Here is a 26,608-nt window from a genome sequence, read left to right as displayed (position 1 = left end):
ATATTCTGCTTGACAAGACTGGGTGGAGAAGAGGTTCACTTGTTACAAGGGTGAAATGGGTTCAAGCCAGAAACTTGGGCTGGCGTTGCTTTTCTGTGAGCATATTTCATCATCTCTTTCGAATAACACATTCCAAAATATGCTAAAATTAATCCTCAGTTTTTGTTACACTCATTCTGACAACTGAATTGGACCTTGTTCTAACAGTTAGCTAATTAAAAAAGATCCGTGATTCTGAATTTTAGCATATGCAGGGCATAGAATACTGAAGGAAAAATGTTGGAAATAGAACTGTTGTCTGTTTATAGTTGTTAAGAAACAGTTTAATTCTTGAGTAAAAATACATTCCTTAACTTCTGCACAGGGCTTTTATAATCTTACTTGAGAGTAAGGTAAGTACCCAAGTACTATCAAAACCAACAAATAGCAAATAATTTCATTAAATTACTACATTTTTATTACTTATTTTTATGATTATCATAGCAAAATTGTAAATCCCTCCTGATGTTTTCATTTAATGAAATGATCTGTGCTGCACCTGAATACCTGAGTATACATGAGTAATTTTCAGCACTTATTGTTTCCCCTGCCTGCTCATACAGCTAAGTTAAAGGTACCATTCCCTTCCATGGGTGGACATACAAAGGCAGGCACACCGCTATCAGAGCTTGGCTCCCAGTTTACTTGTCTGCCTAAAGTTTGGACTTGTTGAGGTATAGGAGTGTTTGACCACGTGGCTCAGCTGGGGAGGAGCCTGAGGTACAGACAGCCATGCTGTGCTCCAATTGAGCATGCGTGGGCTGAGTGTTGGTGTCATTTGGGTCAATGACCCCTGGAAGCAGGGTGACAAGTATACTTGTGCCATATCCCATTGCTTGCCTGTCCAGTTTCTTGCCCAGAGACTCGGCAGCAAGCACACAAGCAAGCTTCTAGTGTCTCTTTTTGGGCTGGCTCTGCTGCTTGGCTTGCCAACAGGACTGGACAAAGGATGGAGAGAGTTCCCCTCTGGGTTCTATCTGAGCAGAACTATGAATATATCACCAGAGCTGGAACTAAAAGCCGACCTGTAATGATGAGTATGAGCTGCCTAGATAGACTAGTATATGATGGCCCACAGCATGAGAGGTGGATGTTGGTGGTATAACAGTAGAAGTTCAAACTTCCCAAAATATTCCATTCTGTTTTGTTGCTGTGTGACAGATGGCAGCAGGAGGGGCAGTCTGACAAACTGGCAACTGACATAGAAATACAGATGAAGCAAGCATGTGGAGTTGAATTCCTCCATGCATAGAAGCTGACACCCATTGACATTCATCAACACTTGCTGAATGTTTATGGTGGCCAAACAGTGGATGTCAGCACAGTGTGGGGTTGGGTGCTGCGTTTCAGCGGTGACGACAGCAACACTGGGTCACCTCCACTGGTGCAGATTGTTACGAGCGTGGCATGCAGGCTTTCAGTATCAGTGGCAAAAATGCATAGCTGATGGTGGTGACTGTGTTGAAAAAGAGTGTCTTATTTCCATGGGAATGGATAGGAGGCATTACTTTCGGAGTGACCTATGTACTAAGCCTGTTGACAAAGGCTAACATGACTCTGTATTGTAGGATTAGTTGTCTGGCCCCATGTGGTGTGGTGTTCGAGTTCTCCTGAAAGATCTGAAATGCAGCTCTCCAGCATGAAATGCTATTTTTGAGATAGTCTTCAGGAACAAGCCCATCAGGCAGGAATAGCCAGAGCATTTCCCAGGTTAGATTCACCCAAAAAATCAGTAGATGGTTAGTGCTCAACCTTTTATTCCTGGCATTGGCACAACAAGTTCCAGAAGTGTGCAAGTATTACCCCATTATATGAGTCCCACTGTCCCTGAAAATTTTAGTTCTTAGGAATCTGTTATAGCACGTGTAAATAGCTTACTGCTACCCTATTATCTTTTTGTTTGTTAGGTTACAATTTATTAAAGTATTCATCTCTAAAGATGATAATGAGGATGCAGGATGCAGATTGATGGAAAAGGGGGTAGGGGAGTAACTGAAAGCAGCTGGTGGGGGTAAATGTTTCAGGTGCAGGGTAGTAACAGGTTTGTTTCTTAGCCTCCCTAGTCCACTCCCAGTGGGACAACCTGCCAAGTAATGGGCAAGCAGGAAGAGAGGAGGTTCGTACTACTTCCACGTGTTATTTCAGTGCCAAGAGTCTGAGCTTCCCAATCTTTGTTAGAAGATTTCTCTGCTCTCCACCAAAAGTAGGAAAATTAATCCAAAGTTGATGTTTGCTTGATGTCCAGATTTTTGAGCTTCGAGATATTAGTCAGATAGAAATCTGATCAGAAAGAAATGAAAATCAAAAACATAAAAGCAACCCAGTGTTCTTGGTTGAAAACAAAAGTAAAAACTTTTTTTTTCATACTTAAATACATTTAGTAATTCAGCTGTTATGTTTCTTATCCAGGTTTGACTGTAGTTACATGTAGTGCCTTGACACAGCTCCATGTGTACTGTGGTGGCTGTGAGACTTGTTCTTAGAGAGATGCGCTCAGACTGTTTCAAATTCCTTTCTTCGTTTTTTCCACTAGAGATTTTAGCAAATAAATAAATAAAATTAAAAGTAGCAATTATCTGTCATTGAATAAAAGATAGAAAGGAGTTGGTATCCAGGTTCAATTGCAGATGAGAAGTTTTTAAAATACTGAGACAGTAATTAAATGTCAAATGAACCAAAAGAGTTAGAGAAGGTGTCTACAAGCGTTAGGAGGATTGAGCTGTTGATGGGCAAGCTTGTGTCTAAAACACAGCAAAACCAAATATGCAGTCAGCAGGATATGTTGGGAAGATTGCACCATTTGAAGTGCCAACAGGCAATAATAATAGAGGAGAATGTCTATAACTGAGTTTTCAAAGTGAAAAGACACATCTCCTCCCAGGCGGATTCTGTGGTTTGTTACTCCATTAGCTGGAGATTCACAAATTCACCAATTAGACCCAAACATAGAAGAAGAACTAAGGTAACTGCAGCCTAAAATAAGCAGCCTGTATATTCCTTACAGATCAGTCATTCAATTGCCCTTCCTTTTCAGCTTGGAGCTGGACTGCATGCATCCCCACAGCACCAGCACAAGGGCTGAGGCTGTGCTACTGCAGAGCTGGCAACTGTAGAAGACAAAAGCAGGGCTGTCCCTGAACAGCAGTGTGAAGGCTGAGTATGGCTTGTTCCAAGTCAGGGAAGCAGAAAAGGAAAGGAAGACAGTCTATCGCTGGGAGTTGTGCTGCCAGCAGTTTTCCACTTAGTCTTTTCACTACATTTAAACGCTGTCCCAAAGGTTTAAGAGTTTCACTGTCTAATGACTAAACCTTAAGGCTTGTTCAGCACACACAGTTTCAGCATGAAGCCAGTCCAAATGTATTACAATGTGATTCTACTTTCTCTCCAAGTTAATTATTACACCATGTCTTTCCTTTACATTAACAAAGTGGCTCTCCCTTACCCTCTGTAGAGTTTTGGGATTCCAGTATAAAATTCCTTCAGCATTTGAGTAGAGCTCTTACTCTTTTCTGTAAAGATTTAGTGAATGAGAGTTTCAGGGAGGCAGTTCAAGGGAAGTTTCTTGGTGCTCTAATAGGCAGCAAGGTTTCTCAGCTTTAGACTTTTAGGCAAGTCCATTAAACAGGGCCTTTGACATGGTCCCCCACCACTTCCTTATCTCTAAATTGGAGATGTGGATTTGAAGAATGGTCTATTCAGTGGGTAAATTATTGGTTGGAAGGTTACAGCCAGAGCGTTGTGGCCAAAGGCTTCGTGTCCAGGTGGAGGCCTGTAATGAGCTGTGTCCCCCAGAGGTCCACCTTGGGTCCAGTACTCTTTAACATCTTTGTCAGTGACACAGATGATGGGGTTGAGCACACGCTCAGCGAGTTTGCTGATGACCCCAAGCTGAGCGGTGTGGTTGATACAGCAGAAAAAAGGGCTGCCATCCAGAGGGACCTTGATAAACTTGAAAGGTGGGTCCTCATGAACCTAATGAGATTCAGCAAAGCTAAGCACAAGCTTTTGCACTTGGGCTGAGGTAATCCCAGATACGTATACCAGCTGGGAGAAGAGCTTGGGAGTAACTCTGCTAGGAAGGACTAAGGGGTTCTGCAGTCTTCCAGTACTTGAAGGGAGCTTATAAGCAGGAGGTAAAACAACTATTTACATTATCTAATTGTGGCAGGAAGAGAGGAAATAGTTTTAAACTAGAAGAGTGGGATTTAAATTAGATGTTAGGGGGAAAAGGGAAAAATTTTACTCAGTGTGATGAGGCACAGGAGCAGATTGGCCAGAGAAGCTGTGAATGTCCCAGCTCTGGAGACGTTCGAAGCCAGGTTGGATGGGGTGCTGGGCAGCCTGATCTAGTGACTGGCAATTCTGCTCATGTCAGCAGAGTTGGATCTAGATGATCTTTAATGTCCCTTCTAACCTAAGCCATTCTATGATTCTGTGATTCTTACTCAGAGCTGAGTCTTCAAATCATCACGTTTGGCTTGCTCATTTAGCTTCTTCCTGCTTTGTAGCATCTCTCTGCTTTGCCGTGGAGCAAAACAAGAATGTTCTGAGCAAAGCATGAGAGACAGTTGCAGTTAGAGTTAGGGCAGTATGGTTAGGTTGCAGTTAGACTTGAAGATCTTGAAGTTCTTTTCCAACCTGAGCAATTCTATGATTCTGTGATTCTATGGCAGGCAAAAAATCAAGGTGCTGGTTTGTGGCTCATCTGCAAAGGGTGAAGTTAACTGCAGGGCTGCAAGAAGCACAAATTGGAAAGGGCTGAGACAGCTAAAGGGCTGTGTGACTAAACATTATAGATCCTATCAAGCCACCGGGGACAACTGCAGGCAAAATTTTCAGACTGCATTGGATTATCTTCTCCAGGTGGACGGACTTTTCCACCATAGATGAAATTTTAATACAAAAAACATGTTTGTTTTGTGTGGAGTAATTGCTCCAGAGTAAAACGATTTTTATTCATGCTAAAGAATTTGCATGACTTACACTAGTGCATTTGCCAAAATATTCAGGTCCAAATGAAGGTTACAAAACTTTTTGGTCTGGAACTGAATGCATTGAAGCATTGTTGTTTTTATTAGTGTGTTGCTTTAATGCAACCTTGCAGTTAAATGGTGGTGCATGTTGTATTTAAGGGATGTGCCCTTCTGATTATGGACCTATCTAGACTAGCAGAGAGAAGAATGTGAACCAGGGAATGGACTGGGGGTTGTTGCTGATGCCTATGGCGGTACATGGGGCCTTCTTGGAGTCTGTTAACTTGTGAGAACTCTCAGGTGCTGTGCAGGAGTGAGGTCAGTAGGCACATGAAAGTACAATGATTTTTGTGTTACAGTTTCCCTCAGCTTTTTTTTCTAGTGATGAGAAGGTATTTTGGCAAGCTGTACACAGCCCTGCTTCGTGGCAGTTTTGCCAAGATGGCTGTTATAGATGGTTGACCATTACACAGCAAATGACGAATGATGACAACTTTGAGAATTAAACTTCACTTAGACTGGTGTTCTGTGATTTGAAAAAAAAATCTAGAAAATACCAAATATCCACACACAGCTTCCAATTCCAATGATTTCTGTTTTCTTTCCTGTACTTTCTTAATGAACAGAATCTAACAAGAGCTCCAAAAGTTAAAGTTGTAGTTCAGTCTTTAAAACACAGTTCTAATCTGAAAACTTACACACCCTAAATCAAGAAGTGTTAACAGTAATAGCCTGTGAAGGATTGATTTGTAAAGCTGTAATCACAGTTTTGGAGTTGTTGTTTCAGTGCATTCACTTTTCAATCCCCCTTTTTTATGAGGACAGTCCTGAAAAGCAGACTTTTAAAAGCACTCGTGGTGTTCAAGTGTTCTGTGTAGGTGTGAATAAGAAACTTTTGACTCTGCTGGCTTATCTGTATACTTTTTAAGCTTTACCACACACAGCATTGACACCACTGGCACAGCCAGCGAGGGGCTGCCATTCCCCTCAGTGGGCAGCTTGACTTCTTGCATAGAGCTTCCATGGCTGCAGTATCATTGTCCCTGTATGAAGGATACAGGGGATTCTGACTGGAGCAGCGCTGGGTGGGATGATCACAAATGCTGCTTAGAGATTGACCAGGGGGACAAGCAGACTGCTGTTTTTCTGGATCTTTCAGACAGTGTGGTAGTCCTGCTCAGTGCTGGCTCTGGTAGACCATTCTGCACTCTTTAGAAATAAAGAAGCTGACAGGCTTCAAGAACACAGAAGTATGATGTTAATTTACAGCCTGCTGTGACTCACTGATATAATTAGAAGCACATTGTGTTTATTTGTACTCCTAAAACCAATGAGCTTAACTACCTCCTCCTTTAGGAACAGGGTGGTACACCCTGTGTTTTAGTGGATCACAAACAGAGGCTAGCATTTTCACACTCATCATTTGGTTATATAAAAAAGGCATATTTCCCTACCACACAGTAATTCCCAAATGCAGTCACTTATAAATCAATGCGGAACAGCTTGTTCATCTTGGGAGCTGAGGTATCAATTCAAACTCAAACAAAAAAAAGAAAAAAAAAAAAAAAAAAGAAAACCAAACAAACAAACCAAGATTGGAAAATGATAATCAGTTGCAATTACAACTCCTAATGAGTGAATCAGAATTTATATGTATTTTGCTGAGACTGTTTACTGCATGCGACTTTTGCTTAAAACCAAGGAATCTCCCAAAGAAGGAGCCCTTGTAGGGGTGCTGATGCCCTGCAGTCACACTGCTATCCTATGTCAGACTGAGGAGGGCCTTCAGTTGTGTTTCTCAAGTCTCAGAAATGCTGTGTAGGGTGCTGCTGTCATGAGCAATGTTGTCTTCTCTATACGGTATGTTGAAATAGCTGGCAAAATGTGAGCGTGACACGTGAGACCATGGGAGTGGATGGTTCTGTGGGCTGCAGATGAACAGTCAAAGTTTAGTTATTCGTTCTGGCTGATGTTTTGGTAGCTCTAGCAAGAGTCAGCCAGACAGGACCAGCTTACAGTCTCCATATCCTTTGATAATGACATTCAGCTGGCATAAGAGGGAGCCAGCGGCCAAATTCCCTCCCTATCAGAGTAGAGTCCTATATGGTTGATGTTACTGTTTGCTCTGAGTTTCTTGTTCTCTGCTTCTTTGTAGGAAAACTTGAAGGATCTTGGTTTTCTCCCTTTATGGAGCAGGAACAGTTTTCAAAGTTAGTTTCCAGTTTTTATGGTTGAGATTGATTATATTGAATGTCAGTATGTTCCCTACTTTATAACGGTGTGATTTTGAAATGCAATATATTGCATGTTTTCTTTAGAGTAATATGACCACAACACCATAAAAACATTTTGTTCCTCCAAATCCAAGCAAACAAAACATGTTCTGTATTTACTTGATGGTTTCAACCACAAGAAATTTGACCTTCGTTGAATTTGCATAGTTTTTCTGCAGCTGAAATGTCCAACACATTAATCTATCCTGTATTGTAACTACTGTAACATATTATTGTTTGGGTACATAGCATCTCAAACAAATCCAGACAAATTATTTTTATTTTTTATATGATGTGACGTAAACATCTCATGCTTTTGAAAGATGAATATTCTCAGTTTCAGGAGGCGGTTAATATCACACAGGTGGAAAAGTGCCTGTGCCTATGAATGCCATTATTTTTTTAGATAAGAACTTATGTCTTTACATCATTCTTTTTATCCCTCTGACTTTATTTAGTATTTGTTGCTTGTAGGGAGAGGCTACAAGCGAGACTCTTTATTGACTTTACTGACCATCTACACATTTGTTTTTGTTTGCCTTCGGTGGCAGGAAATCTGGAGATGAAAGCACTGACCGTGGAGAATGTGGGTTCCAAAAAATAAGGCTTGTTTTTAAAAAATGCAGACTTTCAACATTGCAAACCATTTGGAGGTCTGTGCAGAATCAGCAGGAGCCATTAGAGAGTGTAGCTGTATGTTGGAAAGGAGAACAACAAAGCTGTAAGCTTTGTAAAAATGCAACTTTTAGTAAAAATATTGGAAGCAGGGTAAGGGATTTAGCTCCATGATCAAATGTGTCAATTTTGCTCCGTGCATTTCTGTACTCTTTTGTATTTTTCTGGGATCTCTGTAGTTCTGAAATTTTCTTACCTGTTACCGTTTGCATAAACTCCAGAGACTGCAGAGATTAGCAAAGACTGTGGCAAAGAGTGCTCCAAACAAAGCTGTCTGCCTCTCCAAGGTTACCTGAAGAGCTTCTTGTTATAACAAGCTCAGCATCATTGTGAAACCATAAGTCATATCAAAATACAAATTGTAATGTTCCTAAGTGATTCAAAATATGACTGTGAGTGCAAAGACAAGAATGTCATGTTTAAAAGGCCGTGTTTAAAAGGCATTTGAACACACAACAACTGTTGCCATAAGCCTTAGTTCATAAGGTTGCTCTGTGCTTCTCATTCTTATGTCATATTTTCTGTTTTAGGTAGCAGCTTCTGACTCCAAACAGTGAAATTCTTAGAGAACTAGCCTCAGTCAAAGCTTTCCCTCCACCAAGGAAAAGTCCCTGCCTGGAAGAGAGGCAAGTTCACTCGTTCACTCTGCTGCAAATAAATGTGCAGAGACTGGAGGCTTTGCCTTAACACAAAGACTTGCAGATCTTCTACCTGCTTACCAGGGTTGGCTTCTGGAGCTTATGAACATAAAACATACTGAAGAAGATTTAAATCAAGAAAAAAGAATGGTTGGAGTATATTCCCACTGCCTGAATTTCAATGCCCAGCTTTTACTCCAGTAGATTTTGAGAGCTAAGTATAGGATGAAGGCATCTTCATCCAGGTCACTGATGAAGATGTTGAACAAGATCAGACCCAGCACTGACTCCTGGGGTATACCACTAGTACAGGCCTCCAGTTGGACTCTGTGCCACTGATCTCAACTCTGAGCTCTGCCAGTCAGCCAGTTCTCAACCCACCTCACCATCCACTCATCTGCTTGTACTTAGCTTCATTGCAAGGATGCTGTGGTGTCTACCTTGCTGAAGTCAAGGTACACAACATCCACGGCTCTCTCCCCATCCACCTGGTCAGTGGTGACATCATAGAAGTCTACCATGTTGGTCAAGCATAATTTCCTCCTTGTGAATCCGTGGTGACTACTCCCAGTAACCTTCTTCACTTCAATTGCTTGGAGATGGCATGACTGTATTGTTTTGCTGTTTATTTCATTACTCTTGTTTATTTTATACAAGAGCTGCTTCTTATTGTCAGATTTCCTGTTAAGTTCAGGTAAATTAATGACTACAACTGTTTGTTGTTGTTTGTTTTTCTTTACTTTTTTTTTTTTTTTTTTTGAGGGTGGAGATGCAATGAACTGTTGCAACATGAACATTTTTCCAGTTGAAGCCTTATTTGGAATAGGTAAATGCATTTGCTTGCTCCTTTCCACACAGCTATGGCATGGGTTGCATCCTTATTTTGGAACATTCACCCATTCTTATCCAGATAGTGTTAGTCAACCATTATTTTTAAACAGCATTATCCCAGAACACCTGCATCTAATGCATAACTAGAAAAAGAAATAATATTTTCGAACGGAATTCCTAAACATTTATTCAATTCAGAAGATGCTGTGAAAGTACTTTTATTCCATATACTTGCTGAAACATGGTGAGTAGTCCAGAAGGGTAGAGAATTTATTCCTTATGTAACAGAACTAACAAAGCCCAATTTCCTCAAAATTTGCATGCTCTTTCACCCAATACCTCTCCCCACAGTAAGCCAGTTTCCTTCCTCGTCTCTCATGAGATCTGCATCTCAGTAACTTGAGATCTTCCTCTGCTGATGTATTTCCAGTTCAGCACTTGCCTCTATGTTCCTGCCTTTTTTCCCCTGTGTTTCTGAGATGAAACTCAAAGTAGATCTAGGACTGAGCTGATGAGTAGTGCCACGTGCCCAGGAGTCAGCTGGTAGCCATGGGCTGAATGGCCTGCCACCTGATGCTGAAGAGAACGCCTGTTTCTCTAGCTTTGCTCTCAGTAAGTATGTCAGTTGTGGGGGTTTTTTAAATACTTCTTGTCAGAATTTAAAAACTCAGGTATCAGATATCTTTGAGATACCTGGTTTTGTCACACAAGCTGATATGGATTAACAAGGCTGGAAGTGAAGTGACTGAAAAGCTTTATTCTTGGATGGTAGTAAGAATATCTGCCGTGTGCCATTGATAGGCATAGCATAAGCTTTTTGAATGTGTGTAATGATTGTGATATAAAAGATCAGATAAATAAATAAAAAAGAGTGAACTACTGGTTGGATAATAGGTTTGAAGTTTGATGTGAAAGCCTAGAGGCTGTGTCCTGTGCCTCTGAGCTGGAGGTTTCATTTCCAGATTAGTAAATGGGTTCATTGTCTACTCATAGTTCCTTGGTCTTGTCTAATTTATAAAGACCAGAGTTCATGTCCACGTATTTTTTCCTTGAAACAGTTGTCCTCTTCAATAGAGAATCAAGGGATATCTCTATAAGTAAGTTATTGATTTGGTAGGATAACTGTGTTTAAGCTGTTGAAGGTTTTACTTATTTTCCACCGATCAGCCATGCCAACTGTAGTGTACTAAATAAGCACTGATGTATGCAGCCATTCAAGAAAGTCTAATGAATGGAGATCATAAGAGCATAATGGAGATCATAAGAGCATAACTGCACTGCATATGCTCTTGTCAAAAGCTCCTTGCTCACTGAGTGCTTTAGCCCTCATGTGCAAACAAATCAGATCCTTCTTGCACTGATTCGTTTCCTTATGCCATTTTTGCTGTCACTGGAATCATTACATGAGAGTATGGTTTTTTTGAAGTGCTTTCTACTTTCCTAACTTTTGAAAATATTTTCTTTCTACTATTCTGTGTTAGCATTTAAAATTTGACTCCTTTGTATTACATAATGTACACCACTGCAAATGGTGCAGCTTGATTACTCCCAAGAGATCTTCTGGTGTTGATCACACAGGGAGAGCTTTGTTCGTGTAGCCGCAGCAATTACACTGAAGAGAGACTGTTACACTGAATTGAGACTATGTGCCTAAAAAACACAATTTTCTGCCCATTTTCCTTTTGGACCGGATATTTTCTTTTTGGCAAAGGGTCTGATCATCCATGTACATTGTGCCATTTGTGCAGCCTTTAGTAGTTGTTATCGCTGCTCATTACTTCCTTCACTAATGTGCCCAGGGAGAGGTGGGTGGTTGCTCTGTCAAAGGCATGAAGTTGCCCGGTTGCTTCTCTGCTGAGGACTTGTGCAGTTTCAGAGTTTCTCCTGCCTCCCTCTACCTTCAGCAGATTCAGTCCTGGCAGCCTGTTAAAAAGAGCAAGAATAAGGCAGGCGTGCTTCAAGAAACCATGGGAATGAAAAGAGGCTCAGGAGAGGAGATGCGGAGAGAGGTGATGTGTAGAAATTGTGAAAGGGTAATTCCAGTACCTTGAGCTGATTCTCAGCTTTTATATGGGATTTCAACCATGCCAGAAGACCCCGTATGATAGCTCTGCTTTTCCGTGACCTCAGACCATTCAAAAGACTCACTGGTCTGTGAAATACAGCGAGCTATAGCATGTGCTGTATGGCTTAGTTATATTTTGTGGGTTTTGGTTCTTTTGGTTACCAAATGACAATAACAAGAATTTACATGAATGTAAATCTTAGCCTAAGCTTTCTCACCAAGGCCTCTCTTCCCATGATTTCCTGTCCGCAAGAATCTCTTTCTGCCTCCTATCAGAGCCTTATTCTCATCTGTCAAACCCAAATCAATGAACTGTAGGTTCACTGAATCCTAAGGGACCTTTTCTCTTTCCTGGGTTTACAGATGAGTGAATCTAATGATTATGTCAGCCATTTTGATGGAGCAATTTTAGGATTTTTTTTTTTTGAATCCTCACATCTCTCCCGTGGCCTGTGTTTTAAGCAAGAATGAGCTTATGGATAGAGAGCCAACTGCTGAGCCACATTCCAGTGCTCCCATGGCGGTACATGCTGTGTAACTTTTATGATAATTTGAAAGTTCTGCTGGCTTAAAGTGTATCTGAGACTAGGGCAATACTCTCAGTGCTAAAATAGGAAAATGCTGAAAAGAGTGCATCTGGGACCAGGTGTCTGCAAGTTCATGGTGAAGTCAGAGTTGTGGCTCTCCACTGATGTGCTTTTCATAACCATTTTCCGTTCTCTTTTAAACCTATTTTGGGATAAACTCTTTTATCTTCTAATGACTTGAAGTGAGAAATAAACACACATCCAGGATACCAGTTCTCTTCAGTAGAAACAAACTCTCCAGAATGTTCTTTAATCTCATTGCCTTTGCGCTGGAAATCTAATGACTATGTAAAACTCTTTACCATAAAATATTCATTGCAGGCTCAACAACAGCAAATAATAATTTAAAAACTGATCATAGCTTATGTTGAGTTTCTACAGTGCTTCCCAGACTAAGACCTGTTTTATAGGAAACACCTAACTGAGCTTGAAAACTTCTTCTAAGGCAGTGAAAAATGAGTGAGAATACCTAAAGCATAAGTATGGAGATGTGAAGTGACCTGTTGGGATGCTGCTGCAGAAAGGAAACTGAAGTGGAAGAAATATCAGACCTCTAGGCACTGCCCAGTACTTGTCCATGGGACAATACTCCTCAGCCTATAGGTGGAGGACTGTGTTTTTTCTTGTCATTTTCTGGACTCAGGAGAAATAGCAGTATTAATTGGTTCCTCTCTCATCTTCTCCTCCAAGAATGCATTCTTTATTTTATTGCTGTTATAACCAGAAAGTATTTTCAAGGAATTTGGGGCTCGTGTTATTTGCCAGTATTCTCATAGACTGTGACAGTGGATCAGTGCAGTAAGTGATGAATATCTGCATGGGGGCAGGAATAAAAAATCATGACTGAAGGAGGACAGGAAACTTTTAAACCAGTGCTGCCACTGGAGACATTGTAAAATAAAATTGCACTGACCAGAGTCAAGATTTGGTAATGTACCAGAAATCATGTGATGACATTCTTGCCTGTGTGTATCACGTCTCCAGAGAGCACAGGGTTGGCTGAAGCAGCCAATCTGGTTCATGAAAAGGAGTTTGTACACATTTTTTCATTTCATCTTAGTTTAGGGATTTTTTTTCAATGACTTTTAAATTCCTCACTAGTGACTTAGAACTTTGTAGATATGTTGCTATTCCTTATTTTTATAGAATATATTTTCATCAGTTGATCTTAGATTTGTTCCCAAGTGCTTTTTTGTTAGAATTATAACAGACATCTTAATAGGCATATTAAATGGTAATTGCTGCAGTTAGTAAATTACTGAGCTATGTTATTGTTCAGTGTTACATAACTGATATTAAAATAAATAACGCAAAACAATCATCTAAGTTTAAAATAAAATTAAAATAAAACAAACGAGTAATGAAATCAACGGTGAAATAATACAGTTCTTTTGAAATGCCATCTCCAAGGAATAGGAAGAGAAGAAGTTTATTGGGAATAGTTACATGGATTCACTAAGGGGAAATCATGCTTGACCAATCTGGTGGCCTTCTGTGATGTCATCACTAGCTGGATGGAGACAAGTTGATATTGTTTATCTTGACTTCAGCTGGGTTTTTGACACAGCCTCCCACAGTATCCTTGTAATGAAGCTTAGAAGGTGTGGGATAGATGAGTGGATGGTTGAGAACTGGCTGACTGGCTCAGAGTTGAGATCAGTGGCACAGAGTCTGATTGGATTGTACTAGTGGAGTACCCCAGGGGTCAGTACTGGGTCTGATCTCGTTCAGCATCTTCAACTGTGTGGATGAAGTCCACCCTCAGCAAGTTTGCTGATGACGCAAAGCTGGGAGGATTGGCTGACATGCCAAAGGCTGTGCTGCCATTCGGTGAGAGCTGGGCAGGCTGGAGGTTTGAGTGGAAGGGAATCTGATGAAGTTCAACAAAAGCAAGTGTAGAGTCTGGCACCTGGGGAGGAATAATCACAAGCAACAGTACCGTTTAGGGGATGACCTGCTGGAGAGGACCTCTGTGGAGAAGGACCTGGGGTTCCTGGTAGACAACAGGTTGTCCATGAGCCAGCAGTGTGCTCTTGTGGCCAAGAAGGCCAATGGCCTCCCGGGTTGCGCAAATATGTGGAAGAACTTCTTTACAGTCAGCACTGGATCAGGTTGCCCAGAGAGGTTGTGGAATCTCCTTTGGAGATATTCAGAACCCATCTGGACGCCTTCCTGTGTGATCCACTGTGGGCAACCTGCTTAAGCAGGGGGTAGGACTCCATGATCTCCGGAGGTTCCTTCCAAACCCTGTGATTCTGTGATTCCATGATGCAGTAATTTGGTAATTCTGTTTTGCTTCACTGACCTTTCTTTATTAACTCAAAGTGTCATTTTCATGTTTTCTCCAAAACTAATGCTTCCTGTTAGCTGCCAAAGATCTCTTTATAACTGTCTGTGTCACTGTCTATTTAATCTACGTAGGTTGCTCTTACAACTATGCCTCCAATTTATTTCTGTGCAAACTGCAACATATATGAAAAGCACAAGAACACTATTTGATAGAGAGAATTCTCAGCTGCAAAACACTTTTTTTCAACATAATTACCACCATTAGCTGTGCATTTTCACTGGCAATGAACAAGATCTTGCATGCTATGCTCATAAAAATCTGTACCAACAGACGTAAGTCACTGTTTCAGACCTGACATAATTGCTAACAAAATGTTGCCCAGTCTTTCTTTCATCAGCTCAAACAGGTCTAAGTCAGAAGGTACCAAATCTAGCTATACAGTGGGCATGACAGGACAGTCCAGCCCAGACTGCCAACATGCTCAGCAGCCTTCAAAGTGACATGGGGCCTGGCATTATTGCTTCACAAGAGAAAGGTTTGAGCCTTCAGCTTAATCAGCATCACGATGTAGTGTTCTGAGTTGATGGTTTGTGTGGGTTCCAGGAAATCCAGAAGGATCTCCATTTTCCCATCCTGAAAGACAGTGCACATCACTTTACCCACTAACGGCTGTATCTTGAGCTTTTGTTTCAGTGGGAAATTCACATATCGACACTCCATGGGCTGCTCTTTTGACTCTGTCTCATAGTGGTGACACCATACCATCTCACCAGTAACGAAGCAGTCCAGGAAACAGTCACCCTCAGTTGATAGGTCCTGGCAAACTTGCATAGTGTTCTTTCTGTTCCTGCATCACCATTCTATCTGGCACAAACTTTGCATTATTCCAGTGTTACCACCATTGTTTCCAACATATTGAAGCTGAGGTGCAGCTCTGTACACAGTTCCCTGGTCATAACCTGCTGATTTGTGCAGGTGAGCTGATGGAGACATTCTTCATTTCATGATGTGACAGCTATGCACCTATCTGGAACATGGCTTGTCTTTCACATCGCTGTCACCACTGCTGAAATGTGCCACCCAGCACCTCTCTGTGCTCACATCTACTGTTTGATCTCCATAAACATTCAGAAAGCATCACTGAATATCAATTGGGTGCAAAGTTTTTCAATGTGGAGGAATTCAGTTCCACATCTTTGCTTCAGATGCATTTCCATGTCAGACTGTATTTTGATGGAATGCCCCTCTGCTGCCATTTATTGCACAGAACAACAGAAGAAAAGTAAGTTAAAAAAAAAAAAAAAAAAAAGAAGAAGAAGAAAAATGTGCAATGCAAGACACCAAATGCAACCCCCTTTGTCCTATTGTGCTACCTAAAGGCTAAGATGAGATGTTTTGTTATTTTTCTGCTTTGCTGGAACCAACCAAACCTTCCATCAGTACAGTTTCTTTTCATTTCACTGGATGGTCTCAACTGATTGAATGGTTAAGATCAGAATGTTGAAGCTACTGGAGAGGGTGGTCATCTCTGAGTGATGTGATAGCTAGATGGTTAAATGTGCACATTTTTGATACTGCAGTCATGTTTGTTGTGGTAATCATTTTTATGCAAGAGAGAAAAGATAAGAGAATTTTGGAAGAAAACAAGAATTTTCTAGGTATTCTAGGAAGTGTGTTTGCATGAAGTTTCCACTAGTTTATTTTTTGTTGTTGTTTCTGCAGCAACAATCTTTAACACCATTCTGCATGAGCAAGCGGATCAGACCAGATGATCTCTGAAAGTCTCTGCCAACCTCAACCATTCTCTGATTCCACGTTAAAATGTGCAATGTAAATAAGCAAGCAGATGTTCAGAATTCCCCCCTTTCTTTTCCTGTTGAAAATCTACTGTCTTAGTTCTATGATTGTTTGGACCCATTCCTGGAAATCTTTTTAAGTTAAAAATTCCGGTAATGCTGTCTTGCTGCTTGTCATCCTCATTCATTTGCAGCTGGAAACAAAAGTGCCTTGCTGACACTTACAATACAGATTAACAGCGACTTTAAATGCCTGTGAGTTCAGCTGTACATGTTCACACAAGATGTTTTTAATAGAATGAGTTGGAAGTGACCTTACATCCATAACACTGCCAGAGACAACTCTGACAGTCACTATCTCAGCCTGCCCAGGGTCCCATCCAATCTGGCTTTGATCAAATACTTCCAGGGACAGGACACCCACAGCCCCTCTGGGCAACCTGCACCAGCGCCTCACCACACTGAGTAAAGAATTTCTTCCTAATATCAAGTCTAAACCTTCTTTTGGTTTAAAGCCACTACCTTTGTCTTAGCACTACATGCCTCTCCTTCTTTTTTGTAGACCCATTAGGTACTGGAAGGCTGCAATGAAGTATTCCTGCAGCTTTCTCTTCTCCAGGCTTAACGAGCCCAGCTGCCTCAACCTTTCTTCATAAGAGAGGTGATTAAGCTGCTGATCTTTGCGGCTCTCCTCTGGAGCTGCTCCAACAGCTCCATGTCTTTGTTATGCTGCAGACGCTAATGCTGAATGCAGCACTCCAGGTATGATCTCACAAGAGTGGCATAGAGAATCAACTCCCTTGACCTGCTAGTTAGGTTTCTTTTCATGCAGCTCAGGATACAACTGCCTTTCTGGGCTGCAACTGTTCATGTTGTTGTCTCATGTTCAGTTTTTTGTCCACCAGTACCCTCAAACCTACCTCCTCAAGGCTGCTCTCCACCACTCACTGCCCAGCCTGTATTCATGTCTGGGATTGCCCTGCAATCCAGGTGCAGAGCCTGGTATTTGACCTTACTGAGCTGCATTTGGTGCATTTTGAGAGGGCTCACCTCTCAAGCCTGTCCTTGCCCCATTGGATGGCTCCTTTGTCCTTCAATATATTGACTTCACCACTCAGTGTGGTATTGATCTCAAACTTGCTGAGGCTGCACTCAGTCCCACAGTACGTCACTGAGAAAGATATTGAAGGAACCAGCCTCAATAATGACCCTTAAGAAACAGCACCACTGGTCTCCTCATTGATACAGAGCTGTTCCCAATGGTTCGAATGCAGCAGCTCCACCTACCATTTCTCTTAGGACCCTTTGTTGTACGTCATTAAGTCCCACAGATTTGTGCACATACAAATTTCTTAGATGATAGTTTTGAATGTGGTCTTCTCCTACAGCTGACAGTACTTCATTTTTCCATTCCATGCATTCAGGTGCTGTGAATTGGGCGCTGGTAGTAGTAAGGGAGCCAGCATGGCAACGGAGATGGCAACAACAATAAACACAGTTATTGGGCAACAGTCAGCTTGGTCCCAGTTTCACAGGGATAGACACAATGTTGAAATGAAATCACCATTCCCCCATGGTGAAGTCTTTTTTTCTCGCCTATTATGATCACAGCACTTTATTTTAGGGATGAGACAGTGAATTTGGGGAAATGAGAGATAATCCTTGGGATGCAATCCAGTCTTTATTTTTATTTCAGTTTCTACTGCATTCTACCCATGGCAAACAACCACTGAGATATTTGATTGGATCCAAGATTGTCATTTTATGATGCAATAAAATATGTTGATGTAATTGAAGCATCTATTGTGTGAGTAAAGGACAAGATGATTAAGTTGTAAAAGTAGCATGGTGACAGAAATGTAGCTCATTTACTTTTATTTTTCTTTTTTAAATGCAACAGTTTTGTTAACTAATCTTTGGAATCATGCCCAGTTTGAGAAGGAAAATTAATCCAAGTGAGCATACGCTCATACATAGTTGCTCTATTCAGAAATAAAATTCTGTATAGCTGCTTCTGGTCCAACAAATTTGTTTGGGATATTCCCCTAGTATTTTGTTTTTAGAATTACAATTTAAAATTATATAAGCAAATTCTCTATCAATAGTATTGATTCCACAATTGAAAGAGTGCAAATAAAGGCAAGTAACAAACTGAGAATGGAGTAAAACGCCGTGACTTGGTGTGCATTCAAACACAGTTATCAAAGTACAACATAATCACAAAGGGGAATTAGAGTGAACTGACCGGAGAGGTTGCTCCTGAAGATGTAAAAAAGGGGGTAAGATGGGGGCAAATGTTTCTTTGAAAGGTGCTCTGCATTGCTTTTCCCATTTAACAATATATTTCTGGTGCAGAGAAGCAGTAGCCAAATTCTGTATACCCAAATAATGCCACATTAATGGCACTGCTGTCAATAGTCATTTCTTGAAGAGGCTGCACCCACTCTGTATCTTATTACATGCTGGCCAGGGATTGCAATGCAGAGACTGGCAGAAAGCTGGTGTGAGATCTCTGTTTTGCCCTGTGTGCTTCCCAAACCAAAATGGAAAGGTGATGATATGTCAAGAAAGGAAATACTTAACAGCCCAAAAAACAAAAATATGGAAAGCAGAATAAGAACAAGACTGAATAGACTTATGTTTGGTAGAGGGCTTCACTTGGGGTTATTAATATTTTGCAAAGGCAGCCATCCTGGGATCTGAAGAAACATCTGTAATGGTAAGCCCACATCAAATGAGTGTGATGCCAGTAAGCAAACCCAAGGAAAAGAAACGAGGTTTCCAGCTCATGATACTGCATGTTAAACATGATTTATCAGTTCCACCTATGAGTTTTGTGAATCTTAAAAACATCCATATGGGTGACCATTGAAGTACTGCCATTTGGATACAAGTGTCTGCCTTTACTTTGAAATATGTTCTTTCTGCTTTTACCAATGACCAGAAAATGTTGAGTGTGTCAGTTAAGTATGGCTGATGTTATTCAATGCTCTCTGAAAATATTCTGCCATAAATTGGCCAGCATTGATATCACTTTTCACCAGCCCTGGAATGACTTTCATGCCTTCTGTGGTTCATGCCAAAATCATTCTATGTTTCTGTAATTTCATTTTTCCTGTTACTCATACATCTGCATTTTGAAATGTCTTGATTTATGGAAAGGCTCGACTGAGGCTCAAGGTATGCATGCTCAAGTTCTACAGAAGTTCAGGGTGTTGCTGAGATGTAAAGACACAGACTCTCTGTGCCAAGCTCAGTCTTTGTGTCACCTACTGCACTGAAATAGCCTTTGCTCTGAGATATCCGCTTGTAACCTCTGAGGTGCCATCAGCACAAGGAGAGTATGGAACAGCAGCCATCTTAAAGGGAAGGAGAACAGTTTGTTATAGTACAGAAAATAAATACGTCACAGTTCACATTTTTATTTCACCTGATAAGGGGAAAAGTCCTGGAATAAGGGACTGAGGGAATATTAAATGCGTAGATGGACTCATGGGGTGCTTGAAAGGAGTAATCAAAGCAAGAGGATTTGATGCTTCTGAAAAAGAAAGACTACAAAGCATAGGCTGTTCTTCCCGGAAATCATTTGGAGTGTCCACAAAATGGGTGTGGGTTGGTAATAAAGGATGATCTTGCTTGTGAAGAATTCAATAGCATCCCACGAGATCCTTAGAACAAAAGTTATTTGAAAATTCCTTTTTGTAAGTAAGCCTACCATAATCCTGTTATAGTTACGTTGGACATCTGCTTGGGCTTTGAGGATTGCCTCTTCCTCAGGGCCAGCTTCAGGGTGTAGAACATGAATCCTGTGGGATGCATATTTTTAGTTTGGGTCGAAGTTGTGGTTATGAGTGTAGGGTCACTTCATTCTCATAAGGAATGACCCCAGAGAAGAAAGTAAGACCCACTCGTAATGTTAGGGTCAGGAACTCTAATTATGGGCACATATGTGATTCTATCCATTATTGTTCTCATGTAAGAGCCCTTTCTTCTGTCACAGCACAGAAGTTTCCCCCGAAGAGGCCTCCATCTGTTCTCTTCTTTCTGCCATGTACTTATGTAGACATAGGTGTTGCAGTGAGGCTGTTCAGATAGAATGTGATTCTTTCCTTTCCCCAGACCAAAAAAAAATATGCAAGATCCATGTACTGGTCCACTCAGAAGCAGGTGTGACTGGCAAAAGGCCAAGAACATTATGTGATGCTAACAGTAAGTGATAGAAAAACAGGGAGATCTAGCAGTCTTCTGGTATTTAGAGACTGATGCGATGCCGAGTCAGTATGAACACAGCAAAGCAGATAACATGGTGAACCAAAGATGTCCACCAGTGTAAGAGTGAATCCCATCTGTGTCAAAATACACTAAGTGGTGATGTTCCTAAAAGATGCATCGGATGTTCCCTCCAAGTCAGTGAATGGTTTGCCCACCATTTCCATTAGTACCTGGCTGATACTTTAAATAGCAATAACGGAATGCTGTTAAGACAAGTGATAAGAGAAGGACGGGCCTTATCTAGTAGGTGGCAATCCTGTCTTCCATCCCAAGACATTCTATGATTCTGTGATTATCCAGTTTGTCATTGAGCAACTTCTCCTTCTCCATGCGGAGCCCAAGGATGCAGATTTTAAGAAGTGGAGCAGCTGGCTGATGGTATGTGGCTCAGTCATCACAGCAGATCACCCCAATGGCTCTTTGGGCAGCGAGTGGGAACATCTCAGGGCAGACCTTCTCCTGAAGAGCTGGCACAGCAACACAGCACTCCACAAAGCCTGGAGCTTTGAATGCTTTTCAAGATTGTACTTGCTTTTTCCTTGAAAATGGTTTAGGTTTATCTGCCTGTTAGGATTCTCTCTATTTTCTGTCTCTGCTGGATTTGCTAGTTTTAGAATGAAGAGTTCATTACTGTGCTTCACTGACATCATGACTTCTGCCTTCAGAACAGACTGATAACAGATGCTGTATGCATCCAAACTTTCTTAGTACAAACTTGCTTTAATTTTTAAATTAACCTGTCACAGCCTACGGTCACTTCTCATCTTGTGACTTCTGTAGAAACATGAAGAATTTGGGATCATCCTTTCTGTGATTTGTCTTTCTGTCCCTCATAGAGATTTGGAAATTTGATGCTGTAGATTGTTTATTAAATATGGTTTCCTCATCTTGACTCTGTCTAGTAAGCAGCTGGAATCTGTTCAACCAGAAATCAGAGGAACCCAAACTGGAAACATTTCAGAAATGAGAGGACACATGCATCCTTGGTCCAATGGTGTTGGTCTAACTCCATGAGCAAGAAGTAACCCACGGTATCTCAGTACATCGGTTCCTCAAATGTTAGCACACCATTCCTCCTAGAGAGATGATAAATCTCACCATATCTGGCACTCAGGGGACATATACCACATTCCTGGTTCTTTTCAGTAAGCTGCCACAAAAATACCAGGCCTGTGATAGCTGGTAAAACACTTAACAAAAAACATATTTGAAAATGCTGCCATTCATCCTATGCAGAAATATCAATCTATTGATATTTATTGCCATGAAAAAAATCCACTTGCAAGTGATTTCTGGTCAAATGTTTGCTTGGTCTCACCAAGCAGAAGCTCAGCAATGCTCGCACATCTAGAGAAAAGCTGATACATACTCAGGTTGTTTCTGAATGCACTGACAATCAGAAAATGTTAAACTTTAAAAAAAAAAAAACAACAAAACCTCCCATTTGGAAGAGAGCTTCACATGCTGCAAATAATTCATGTATTCATTCATGCTTTTCTTATGAAATTTATTTTTTTCCCCTCTTGCTAAACAGTTGATGAGAACATGATGTACCTGTCTCCAGTTTATCCTCCCTTGCAAGACTCAGTTTTGTTGGTCCTACTAATTGCACATAACAACTTAGAAGCCAGATAATAGATAGAGTTATCAACTATAGAAAGAAATTACTTATAGAAATACAGCCTTCTTAATTCCATCTCAGACAGCCTGTTGTAATTTTCATCTGCTCATACTCTGGGCAGTGGTTTTCACATCTGCTCTGTTTACTTCTTGCTTACTTTCCATATTGTTCTGTGGAGCAGCTTGCGTTCTCCGCATATGTTTCTCTGACCCTCCTCAGGGGATGCAATTCTCACTGGTTTCATTCCTTCAGACAAGGCTAAGGCTTCTTGCATGTTTGGGCATCCTGACTGCTGGAAGGAAGCTTCTCCAGCTCTGAGTGCAGCTCTTCCCACTGGACATGATCACTGTGTTGACACTCTGTCTTATGGCTCATCACTATCTCATTTTATCCACGCCATCTTGGTGTTATTTACTGTCCTCCACAAGCAGAAGTTTCCAATGAAGTTGTCATAGAATTACTGAATAATTTGGGCTGGAAAGGACATTAAATACCACCCAGTTCTACTCTCCCTTTACCTCTTGTCTGGTCACTACACTTTCTGAAGGTGTCCTTCCTCCTCTTTCCTGTAGGTTCCTTTTGTGTGTTGGAATGGTTGCAATGAGCTTGCTTCAGAGACTTCACTTCTCAAAGCTAAAATAACCCCAGCTCCCTCAGTTCATAGAAGAGGTGCCCAAGCCATCTGATTATCTGTGTGGCCCAGTTTCTTGGTTTTGTTCCACTGCTGAATTTTCTCAGGCAGTGTTTCCCTGAGATTGCTGCTGCTGCATCCTCTTTGCTCTCGGAGATCCAAACCATTCCATGACAAATCTGAAGTCAGGGAGGACTGCCAAAAGATCCATAGCTGGTCCAAGGAAACAAGACCCAAATTTACATACAGTTTTTAGCACGTTTTTTTATTCTGTGTGACAGTCAAAGGATGTTCAGTGTTCTGATAATACCGAGAATACTGAGGAACATCTCTTAATCAAAGCATGAGTTAAAAAAATCTTCAATGACAGTAACAGACTTTATTACTAATAATGGCAACCTTTCAAACATCCTTGCCTACACAAAAGTTTTGAATACAGGTGTATGATCTTTATGGTGAAAATACTTTTCTTTCACATGCAGTGACTATCATGCAATGGCACCTCACTTCAAACATTCATTAATTTGAGTTTCAGATATCAGAGTTTTTGATGGTACTCCAATGCTTGGTCAGATTTAACCTTTAGAAAATGGAAGACTGCTCCACATTGCCTTTCTCTACCTAGACTGGTCAGTTAAGACAATCTTGTCAATACAAATAAGGATTTATGCTCAGTTGTGGCTGTGTTGCCTTGTAACTTGAAACCCACCATCAAATTATAGAGCATACTAACTCTTTTTTTCAGAACAGGGACAATCTGATCTTGATGTTGTTTTCATTTTTTTCCTCCACCTTTCAAGTCTAATTCTAATTTCTTGATAACTAGTAACACCCATGTCACCTTTGAAATCAAAGACAGTCAGCAGGGGGTTGGAAAAAGATGATCTTAAATGTCCCTTCCAACCCAAACCATTCTATGATTCTGTGATTCCATGATCTTGTAGGAGGACATAAAGTATTTATCCCAAGCCCATGGGAAAGCTGAGGACTTCTCCAACATGTCAGAAGTTATGGTCGTACTTGGATCATTGCACTTTGTCAATGAGCAAAACAGTAGAAGCCTACAGCTTCAGCATCTCCTAAGGAATAGGTTAGATTTTACCAGGCATTACAGTATATCATCACTGTCAAATTACTGGATCAGCTGAAGAAGGAAAATAACCAAAAATACAATCAGGAAAACAAGCAGCCCAAGTTAAATAACAAGCAGAGATTTTATGGACTGAAGTGCAAGTGGTTCACACGGATCCATATGCCAAGCAGAAGTGTTGCTCCATGTTCCTAAGCTGGTGTCCTTCAGAGGGGCAGAGCTGTCTGTGTCGTTTCATGGTGGGTGATTTGTTTCTACCTGTAGGTGTGTACTGGAGGCTTCCACAGACTTAAACACAAGTCTCTTGTTTGCAGAGCTACAGCCCAAACAAGAGGCTGTCCTGACAATGGAGTGCCCATCTCCAGATCATGGCCAACAACAGCGTTGGCTTCAGAAAGGTGCTGCTCAGACATCTGAACTCTGCTGGCAGGCTCAGCTGGACAGCAAACTGTGACACTGTGATAGAGGCAGCTCACACACACTGCACTACATAGCAAGTGTTCTCCTATTTCAAGTGATTGCATGTGTTACCACCAGGAGGGGAACCCACAGTTCTGGGTTGATAACAGCCCTAACCCATCAATTACTTCACTGCATAATTTATAAATTATTTGGGAAGAAGGTGTTAAACAACACATCTTAAAATACGTGCTGTGGGTCACAACTGCATTGCTTTTATTATGTGTTAATTTAGGATAGAGTAGGTTTGAATTCTCAACTGCGAACAACAGAAAATAAAGTTCTATGGAAACATTAAAGCAAATCCTGCAGCACTCAGAAGGGCCAACATCCTCTGGGGTCTGTGCTGCCTTATTGCTGAGTGGTTCTGCTTGTGTTTGCAGACATGGAATGAAACAGCTCATGATTTTTATTTCACCTGCACACTGTTTTAGAGGGTAGGTGTATGAGCACATTTTTACTGATCAGTGTTGAAGCTGTGTCTGGACCTTTTTTAGCTTCCTACAGTGCAGAAAAGATTCACTAACAAATCTACATGGTGGAAGAGGAAGAAGGACCCTTCCTAAGCACTCGAGAACATTTTCTGTGAAATCCTTTCAGTGATGTGCAGTGGGTGACACTTGAGTTAGTCCAGGACCATGTTGTGGCTATGGGCCCAGGGCCCCCTGGTCTGCAGCACAATGGATGGAGTGGTCTGTTGGAGCTGGTCCTCAAGCCTTACATCAACAGCAAAATAATGGATGCTGCCAAAAGTGCTGGGAGTAAAGGGAGAAACTGTTGACGAACCAGATGAAGAACAGAGAGATGTGAAGATGTGAAGGGGAGAAGTATGAGATGGACTGATTGGAAAGAGCACAGTGGCCAGGAATGGAAAAAGAGAAACAGGTCCAAGGGTGTGGGTGTGGATGGCTGGGGTAAACAGATGGTAAATGAGAACGATATGGGGAGGGGAGCACAGGAACAGAAACAAGCAATGCAGTTGTGTGAGAGGAAACAGAAGATGGGCCAGTGTGACAAGCCATCCTGCTGGGAAGCTAATGGGTAACAGCAGTGAGGGCGTGGAGAGGAGGAGAAGGATGGGAGATCCCATAGCCAGCTGGCAGAGGGACCCCCGGTACTCCAATGATGAAAGGCAGGACATCAGTGTCAGATATTTCTGCTGGGACCAGGGACTTTTCTTAGAGGCTCAGAGTTGTTCCACAGGCCTGTAGTGGCCAGCACAAAGAAGGCAATTTCTGCCTCCTGTACATTACCATGGGAAAAGGTCTTCTCAATGGACAAGTGCATTAACAGGGAGATTAGCTTTTGGTTGGGTTTCTGAGGGGAATTCATTCCAGTCATCTCAGCTCCAACAGTGGTAGCAGGACAGACCTCAAGACCCAACTCAACAGCCTCAGTTTTGTGCACAGATCCGTTTGGTATCAGTGGTGGCTGTCATGCAAACTGCAAGCCCAGTGAAATTGATTTGAGTTCAGAACATTAGCAGGGAGAAATCTAAAAAGAAAGAGAGAAAGAAAAGAGAGAGAGAGAGAGAGAGAGAGGAGAAGGAAAACCTGCTTCTAATTCAGATTACAAAGTGCCAGTGGTTATGGCACACAAGGACCAGCATTCCTGGCTTCTGCTCTAGCTGATGCAGAGCTCATTGTGCATTAAGAGAGAAGCTGCCACTGAACAAAACAATTGAGAGGGCTTCATGAGGTGACACAAGTTTTGTTTTGAAGTTACTTGCACCCAGCTATAGCTTGGCAGGCCCCGTAGGTACAAGGGGTGTGGGATGGGTCCCCTGATTGCTGTGGAACTGAGGAGATGATGTGTGAAAGATGCAAGGAATGAGGCTTTTGGGAGGCAAGTACTCAGAAACCCACTTTGGCTGCACCTTCCCTTTTTTCCCTTTATCTCTTTTCCACTTTTTACCTCCTCCTTCCCCTTTATCAACTCTTTGAAAGGGTAGATAACAGCAGGACAAGGGGAAATGGTTTGAAGTTGAGGGAGGGAAGATTTAGGCTGGATGTCAGGGGGGGAGTTCTTTACAGAGAGAGTGGTGAGGTGCTGGAACAGCTGCCCAGAGAGGCTGTGATGCCCCGTCCATCCCTGGAGGTGTTCAAGACCAGGTTGGATGGGGCCCTGGGCAGCCTGGTCTGGTATTAAATGTGGAGGTTGGTGTCCCTGCATGTGGCAGGGGGTTGGAGCTTCATGATCCTTGAGGTCCTTTCCAGCCCTGAACATTTTGTGACTGTGTGATTTTTCCCCTTCCCCTTCCTTTTCCCTTTCCCTTCTCTTTTCTTCCCTCTCCTTGTCTCCCTTCCTCTTGCCTTCCCCGTCTTTTCCTTTTCCTTTTCCTTTTCCTTTTCCTTTTCCTTTTCCTTTT

At 41.6% G+C, this 26,608-nt stretch overlaps 1 protein-coding gene across 3 annotated transcripts in view; it reads left to right on the top strand.

Moving 5' to 3' along the window:
* Positions 1 to 18,194, top strand: part of AP3S1 (adaptor related protein complex 3 subunit sigma 1) — a 51,532-nt gene extending 33,338 nt beyond the window's left edge. Inside the window, exons 7-8 of one of the 3 annotated variants that reach the window (XR_006181109.1) lie at positions 8,491 to 9,424; positions 16,094 to 18,194. The gene's annotated coding sequence lies outside the window, so the exon portion shown is untranslated. Of the gene's footprint in view, positions 1 to 7,167; positions 7,223 to 8,490; positions 9,425 to 16,093 lie in introns of those variants that run through there. The other 2 variants (XR_006181110.1, XM_042882828.1) reach the window with 2 other exon arrangements.
* The last annotated feature ends 8,414 nt before the right edge of the window (positions 18,195 to 26,608 follow it).

Source organism: Lagopus leucura, unplaced genomic scaffold (genome assembly GCF_019238085.1).
Source record: "Lagopus leucura isolate 7727_CA_CO unplaced genomic scaffold, USGS_WTPT01 Super-Scaffold_100036, whole genome shotgun sequence".
Taxonomy (NCBI): domain Eukaryota; kingdom Metazoa; phylum Chordata; class Aves; order Galliformes; family Phasianidae; genus Lagopus; species Lagopus leucura.
This window is presented reverse-complemented; position numbering and strand designations above follow the sequence as displayed.